An 8,563-nucleotide genomic window follows, 5' to 3' on the forward strand; every position below is an offset into this window, starting at 1 on the left:
TTCAAGAACCATCACCACCACCTTCACAAGGGCAATTTGGAATGGGCAGTAAAGGCTGGCCCAGCTGGTGAAGCCAACATCCCATGAATGAATTTTAAAAAAAATCAACACCCACTCTCCCTGCCACCGATGGACAGCACCAGCAGCATCTGCCATCTAGAGCTAGTTTTTAGTGAATGCTCCTTTATAAAGTAAAAACACATCAGTGTGCCCTTTTGCAGACAAAGTAGACCTTGGTATATTATGATACCCTTTTAACATTCTCTTGGCTAAAGAACAAGTCATTTGGAATCATGAAATGGACAGAAATTAAATACTCTGTGTTTCTTGGGATACTCCTGTGCCTGGCACCCATGGCCAGAAAAAAGGCTTTCAACATTTGTTTGGCTAAAAATTCCTCATGGTTCTTGCTATCTGTTGTGTTCTTTGTAACCTTTGTAATAGTCTGCACTATGACACCCCATTAGGAAGTGATGCATTTTGGTAGGAAGAACATGGACAGACATTATAAAATAAGGGGTGAAATTTTGAAGGGGGTGCAGGAGAAGAAAGACCTGGGTGTATATGTGCTTAGATTATTGAAGGTGACAGGACAGGTGGAGAGCGCAGTTAATAAACCCTATAGTATCCTGGGCTTTCTTAATTGGGGCATGGAGCACACGAGCAAGGAGGGTACGCTGAATTTATATAAGACACTCGTTAGACCTCAGCTGGAGTATTGTGTACAGTTCTGGGCGCCACACTATAGGAAGGATGTGAGCGCATTGGAGAGAGCGCAGAAGAGGTATACAAGAATGGTTCCAGGTATGAGAAACTTCAGCTATGAGGAGAGGTTGGGACTGTTCTTCTTGGAGAGAAGAAGGCTAAGAGGAGATTTGATAGAGTTGTTCAAAATCATGAGGGGGCTGAACAGAGCAGATAGGGAGAAGCTGTCCCCGCTCGTAAAAAGATCAAGAATGAGAGGGCACAGATTTAAAGTGATTTGCAAAAGAAGCAAATATGACGAGAGAAAAATCTTTTTCACACAATGGGTAGGTCGGGTCTGGAATGCACTGCCTGGAAGTGTGGTGGAGGCAGATTCAATTGAGGCGTTCAAGAGGGGATTAGATTGTTTCTATTCAAATAATGTACAGGAGTATGTGGAAAAGGCAGGGCAATGGCACTAGGTCATAATGTTCATTTGGAGAGATGGTGCAGACACAATAGGCCGAATGGCCTCCTTCTGTGCTGTTAAACCTCTGTGATTCTGTGAAGTAATATTCTATATGGTGTACTTCAAATTCAGAAATGTCCCTGTGTGGGTGTGCAAAGGCTTCTGAATAATTTGTGACTCCTCACATACTAAAACAGTCTGTGCCAATATGCAGCAAGACAATATTCAGGCTTGGGCTGATAAATGGCAAGTAACATTCTATGAACTCCTCACCTAGGCTACCTTTGCCCACCCGACTTTCCCAGTCTATATGTAGGTTAAAATCTCTCATGATCATCGCCGTGCCTTTCTGACAAGCTCCCATTACTTCTTCCTTTATGTTCCACCCTACCATGTGGTTACTATTAAGGAACTTGTACACAACTCTCACAGGCGATTCTTTGCCTCTGCCATTTGTCATCTCTACCCAAACTGGTTTCACATCCTGGTTTTCTGAACTTAGGTCATCCCTCTCTATTGTATCATCATTAACTAACAAAGCCACCCCTCCACCTTTTCCTCACTTCTTCCTGTCCTCCCAAAATGCCCTATAGCCTTTAATAATCAGGTCCCAATCCATGTCCTCCTGCAGCCATGTATCTGTAATGACTATCAAATTGTACTTATTTATTTCTATGTGCACTCTCAATTCATCTGTTTCGTTTTGAATACTTCGTGCATTCAGATACAGAGCCTTTCATTTTATCCTTCTATTCTATCTATTACCTGTAGTCTCATCTGTTGATTTACTGTTAGATTTGCACTCTGCATCCCTTCCTGTCACAGTCTGTTTTCCATTTTCTGTAATATTACCTTTCTGTCTCACCTTGTCTCTACTCTTTGATTTACCACATCTTCCCAAATTTGATCCCTTGCCCCCACTACTTAGTTTAAAGCCCTCTCTACTTCCCTAGTTATGCGGCTCACAAGAACACTGGTGACAGCACGGTTCAGGTGTAGACTGTCCCAATGATGCAGATTCCACTCTTGCAGTATTGGTGCCAGTACCCCATGAACTGGAACCCACTTCTCCCACACCAGGCTTTGAGCCACGCATTCATCCCCCTAATCTGATTTGTCCTATGTCAATTTGCATGTGGCTCAGGTAAAAATCCAGAGATTATGACCTTTGAGGTTCTGCTTCTTAATTTGGTGCCAAGCTCCACATACTGACTATATCCTTTGTCCTGTCTACGTTATTGGTACCAACACGGAACACGATGACTGGGTCCTCCCCCTCCAAATGCAAGTTCTTCTCCAGCCCCGATCAGATGTCCCGAACCCTGGCACCAGGCAGGCAACACAGCCTTCTGGACTCATGCTCTTTGCTACAGAGAACCATGTCAATTCCTCTGTCCATACTGTCTCCTACTACCACTACATCCCTTGTAACTCCCCCAATGCTTAAATAGCTTCCTGTACCACAGTTTCATGCTCAGTTAACTCATCCACCCTACAGCCCCCACTCTCATTCAAACAAGCTGATAAAACCTCAAACCTGTTGAACAATTGCAAGGACAGAGGTTCCTGCACTCCTGACCTCTAGGTCCCCTTACTTGCCTCATTGCAGTCACACCCTCTTGTCCCTGACCACTGGGCAAATCAGAAGACCCTATCCTAAGGGGTGCGACTGCCTCCTGGAATAAAGTGCCCGGGTAACTTTTCCTCTCTGTTCACCATTTATATAAATGGCTTGGATGAAGGGATGGGTGGGATGGTTGCCAAATTTGCTGATAACATTAAGATAGGTAGGAAAGTAATTTGCGGAGAGGACATATGGAGGCTACAAAAAGATCTAGATAGGATAAGTGAGTGGGCAGAAATGTGGCAAATCGAGTATGATGTGGGAAAATGTGAAATTTTCCATTTTGGCAGGAAGAATTAAAAAGAAGCATATTATCTAAATGGTGAGAGATTGCAGAGCTCTGAGATCCAAAGGGATCTGGGTGTCCCAGTGCATGAAATCACGAACAGCTAGTATGCAGGTACAGCAAGTCATTAGGAAAGCTAATAGAATGGTATCATTTCATGCAAGGGGAATTGAATACAAAAGTAGCGAGGATATGCTTCAGTTATACAGAGCACTAGAGAGACCACATCTGGAGTAATGTGTGCAGTATTAGTCACCTTATTTAAGGAAGAATGTAAGTGTGTTGGAAGCAGTTCAGAGAAGGTTTACCAGACTAATACCTGGAATGGGTGGGTTGTCTTATGAGGAAAGGCTGGACAGGTTAGGCTTGTATCCACTGGAATTTAGAAGAGTAAGAGGCAACTTGATTGAAACATAAGATCCTGAGGGATCTTGACAGTGTGGATGTGGAGAGGATGTTTCCTCTTGTGGGAGAATCTAGAACTAGGGGGGTCACTGTTTAAAAATAAAGGGCTACCCATTTAAAACAGAGACAGGGTAAAATGTTAATTCTCAGAGGCTGGTCAGTCTTTGGAACTCTCATCCTAAAAAGGTGGTGGAAGCAGAGCCTTTGAATATTTTTAAGAAAGAGGTGGATAGATTCTTGGTAAGCACAAGGGTGATAGGTTATCGGGGCTAGGCAGGATGCAGATTTGAGGTTATTATCAGATCCGTCATGACCTTATTAAATGGCGGAGTAGGCTAGAGGGACTGAATGGCCTACTTCTGCTCCTTGTTCGTATGTTCACCACACAAGTGCCAGGTAATCACCATCTCCCCTTGAACTTAAATGGCATTACCAGCACTGAATCCCCCTCTAGCAACATCCTGGGAGTTACCATTGACAAGAAACTGAACTAGACCAGCAATATAAATACTGTGACTACAAGAACAGGTGAGAAGCTGGGAATTTTGAGGAGAATAACTTACCTCCTGATCCCCCAAAGCCTTTCCAAGGCACAAGTCAGGAGCGTGGTGGAATACTCTCCACTTGCCTGGATGAGTGCAGCTCCAACAACATTCAAGAAGCTCGGCACCATCCAGGACAAAGCAGCCCGCTTGATTGACACCACATCCACCACCTTCAAGATTCACTGCCTTGACTACCAATGCACAACACCAGCAGCATCTACCACTTACAAGATGCACTGCAGCAACTCACCAAGGCTCCTTCAACAGCACCTTCCAAACACGTGACCTCTACCACCAAGGAAGACAAGAGCAGCAGACACAAGGGAACACCACAACCTGGAAGTTCCCCTCAAAACCATACACCATACTGACTTGGAAATATATCGCTGTTCCTTCACTATCGCTGGGTCAAAATCTTGGAACTCCCTCCCTAATAGCACAATGGGTCTACCTACATCATATGTACTGCAGCAGTTCAAGAAGGCAGCTCACCACCATCTTCTCAAGGGCAATTAGGAATGGGCAAAAAATGTTGGCCTAGCCAGTGATGCCCACAACCCATGAAAAAAAATATAAATATGTATATTCATATTTATATATGAATTCTAACTAGTATCTATATTTCACCTAACTAGTAATTTTCATCACAGAATCACTCATGTGTCCATGTCTGTCTCCCCTCCCCCTTGTCTTTGTTTCTTTCCTTTGTAGGCATCATTCACCTGTGTTTGTATTCCAGGTTTGATTGTAGCTCTGCGTGGAAACATTAATCTTCAAAGATGTTGACTGACCTGCTGAGCTGTTTCTAGCAGTTTCTATTTTTATGCGCTTGAGCTAGCAACTCCCAGTCCAGCAATGATGCCTGCATCTACCCGACAATGTGGAAAGCTGCCCTATCCACAGAAACTAGGAAAGGAAAGTAACCTCCCAGCCACTTACCTCCTTACTCCCTTTGCTCCCTCTCATCATCCAACCCAGCCGTCAGTGAAGTGATGGAAAAGATCATCGTGCCATCCAGCAACACCAACCAGTAACCTTCCAAGTTCAATTTACTCCAGATCTTCTTGGATCCAGACATTACCAGAGCCTGGACTCTAATATAGACTGAAGTGCCAAGGAGAGGTGAGACTATCTGCCCTCGATCCCAAGGGGAATTTTTGGATGAGACAAAAAGCAGAGAGCTTAGGCCTGCCCTCTGGGGATGTGCTGGGGGTGTGGCGATCGGTGGGGGGGTGGGAGTCAAATATGTTCGTGTTGGCATAAAATGATGAGGGAGGGCGAGAGGGGTGAAATGTCCATCGTCTTGCCGTTGCTGTGCCAGTGGTGGAGAAGTTGGAAAATGGCTCTGCCACCTTGAGGACAATTGGGCCATGTAATCAGCCATTTTTCCCAACTCTGGCGTCTTACCAGCAGCAGTTGGGCCCTCTATCACCACGTGGTGTACTCTGGTAGCCTCCCTTTGGACTAGGCGGTGGGACCCTCCTATTTGGGCACCCTGTGGCCCTTGGAGCGGCACCTCAGTGACAATGACCTCCCCTGTGGCAGCACCCACTTATCTTCAACCACCCCTTCTTTCCAGAACCTACCTGCCTGACTGGCCCCAGTGCTTCCTGATCACATATACCTGTCGGGAGGGTGGTCAGCTTCCAAGGTGAACTCTTTTTCCAGGTGCAGTCCCAGCAGTGGCCACTGCTCCTGGTGGCACTGCCAAGATTTCTCAGCAGCCGGACTTCCAATTGGCCCACAGCCCTGGAGGAGGGCTCTCCCTCCATAAAGGGATGGCAGCCTCAGCAGCAACTAATTAGTCACCTAACAGAGGTAAATGCAGCTGTTTATGAGCTTAGCTGTGCACAAATTGGTTGCTGCATTTCCTACATTACTACAACGATTACACTTCAAAGGGAATTAAAGGGCTGTGAAGTGCTTTGGGATGACTTGAGGTCATGAAAGGTAATTATTTCTTCTCATACTGCCAAGGCCTGGCATTGCATAACTCATGTGTTATTATTCTTTTGCAAAATGAACCAAAATCTATTTAATATAGACCCAATGTGATGAAAGATAAAAGTAATAATATGTTCTGCCATTGTATAAAAAATTCACCATGTGAAGAGATGCCTCTCTAAGTGAATCAACAATTTTGAATTCGCTCTGTGAAGACCACGCTTCTGTGCTGAATTTGCAACCCGAGTGCTCCCTAAATTTCAATGCCAGGAAAATCACGGGCAATGCTCGTGAAGCGCTTCAACTATGAGCGCCATTGACCATAGGGAATGCTAAATTGTGGAATCGTGCCGAACTGCTCCATGGTGCTGTAAAAGTAGCAGCGCAGGTTAACAAAATCAGAAAATGAATCAGATACAAGGCATTCATGTTCATATCTGAAGTAATAGAACTGAAAAGCAGAGCAGTTACACTAAACTTGTAGAGTTTCTTGGTTAAACTGTAATTGGAGTACTGTGTCATTGAACCATAGAAAAGTTACAGCATGGAAGGAGGCCATTTGGCCCATCTTGTCCATGCCAGCCCAAGGACACCCAGGCGCCCTTTCTAATCCCACCTTCCTGCACCCGGCCCATAGCCCTGCAGCTTACAGCACTTTAGGTGCAGATCCAGGTACTTTTTAAAAGAGTTTAGAGTTTCTGCCTCTACCACCAACTTGGGCAGTGAATTCCAGACACCCACTACCCTCTGCGACAAAATGTTCTTCCTCATGTACCCCCCTACACCTTCTGTCACTTATCTTGAATCTATGTCCCCAGTTCTAGAATTCTCCACCAAGGGAAACAATTTTATCCTATCCACTCTATCTATTCCCCTCATAATTTTGTACACCTCAATCAAGTCACCTCTCAGCCTTCTTTGTTCTAAGGAAAATAACCTCAACCTATCCAATCTCTCCTCATAGCTACACTTTTCTCACCCTGGCAATATTCTTGTTAACCTCCTCTGCACTCTCTCCTGAGCTATTACATCCTTCCTGTAATGCGGTGACCAGAACTGCACACAATACTCCAGTTGTGGCCTCACCAGTGTTTTATACAATTCCAACATTATATCCTTACTTTTATATTCTATACCTCTGCTAAAGAAGGAGAGCATTCCATATGCCTTCTTTACAACCTTGTCTACTTGAACTGCTGCCTTCAGGGACCTGTGTACTTGTGCACCAAGATCTCTCACTTCATCTACCCTCTTGGTATATTCCCATTTAGTGTGTAATCCCTGTAACTATTTGACCTCCCTAAATGTATGACCTCACACTTCTCTGTTAAAATCCATCTGCCACTTTATCACCCATCTATATCGTTTTGGAGATTATGGCTATCCTCTACATTATCCACTACTCGGCCAATCTTTGTGTCATCTGCAAATTTCCCAATTGTGCCCCCCATGTTCAGGTACAAATCATTAATATATAACACAAATAGCAAGGATCCCAACACTGAGCCCTTTGGAACACCACTTGAGACAACTTTCCATTTGCAAGGGCATCCATTGACCATTACCCTTTGTTTCCTGTTATAAAGCAAACCTTTTATCCAGTTTGCCACATTACCCTGAATCCCATGGGCTTTTACTTTCCTGACCAATCTGCCATGTGGGACCTTGTCAAATGCCTTGTTAAAATCCATGTACACAACATCCACTGCACTACCTTCATCAACCCTTCTTGTCACTTCCTCAAAGAATTCAATCAAATTTGTGAGGCAAGACCTTCCTTTAACAAGTCCATGCTGACCATTCCTGACTAGTCCATGCCTTTCCACATGACAGTTAATCCTTTCTCTCAGGTTAATTCTACTAATTTGCTCACCACCGATGTAAGACTAACTGGCCTATAATTGTTTGGCATTTCCTTTGATCCCTTTTTAAACAATGGAACTACATTTGCATTTCTCCAGTCCTCTGGTACCACCCCTCTATCTAGTGAAGATTGGAAAATCATCCTCAGAGCATCTGCTATCTCCTCCCTGACTTCCTTCAGCAGCCTCGGAAACAATCCATCTGGCCCTGGTGACTTATCAATCTTCAAGGATTTCAACCCTTCGAGTACTTCCTCTCTCTTTATGACTATCCCATCCAATATCTCGCAGTGTTCCTCCTGGACTACTATAACTACATCCTCCCTTTCGTTTGCAAACACGAGACTGAATGTTCATTCAAAACCCTTCCCACAGCCTCTGCATCTACACACAAGTTTCCACCTTCATCTCTCATAGGTCCCACTTTTTCCTTAACTAACCTTTTAGCCCTTTGAAATATTTTTTATAAACGGGCTCCCCAATCCTGCTCGACTGCCCCGTGTCAACCATTTTATGGCTTTGGCAATGTATTAATAGGGCCAATTTGCTTGAAAACAAGCCTAATTGACCCTTGATTATCTATTTAAATAAGGCGGGTGGGCTGCTGATTTTGGTGCCCGCCCACCCCGCTCTGTTAGGGGGTGAGCTCGGGGGTGGGTGAGAAGGTGGTGGGGTGGGCACCCGCCTTATTTTACGTGCCCTCACCTCCCCCACCACCACTGAAAACACACCAGGCAGGGGCAG

Source organism: Carcharodon carcharias, chromosome 11 (assembly GCF_017639515.1).
Source record: "Carcharodon carcharias isolate sCarCar2 chromosome 11, sCarCar2.pri, whole genome shotgun sequence".
NCBI classification, from domain to species: domain Eukaryota; kingdom Metazoa; phylum Chordata; class Chondrichthyes; order Lamniformes; family Lamnidae; genus Carcharodon; species Carcharodon carcharias.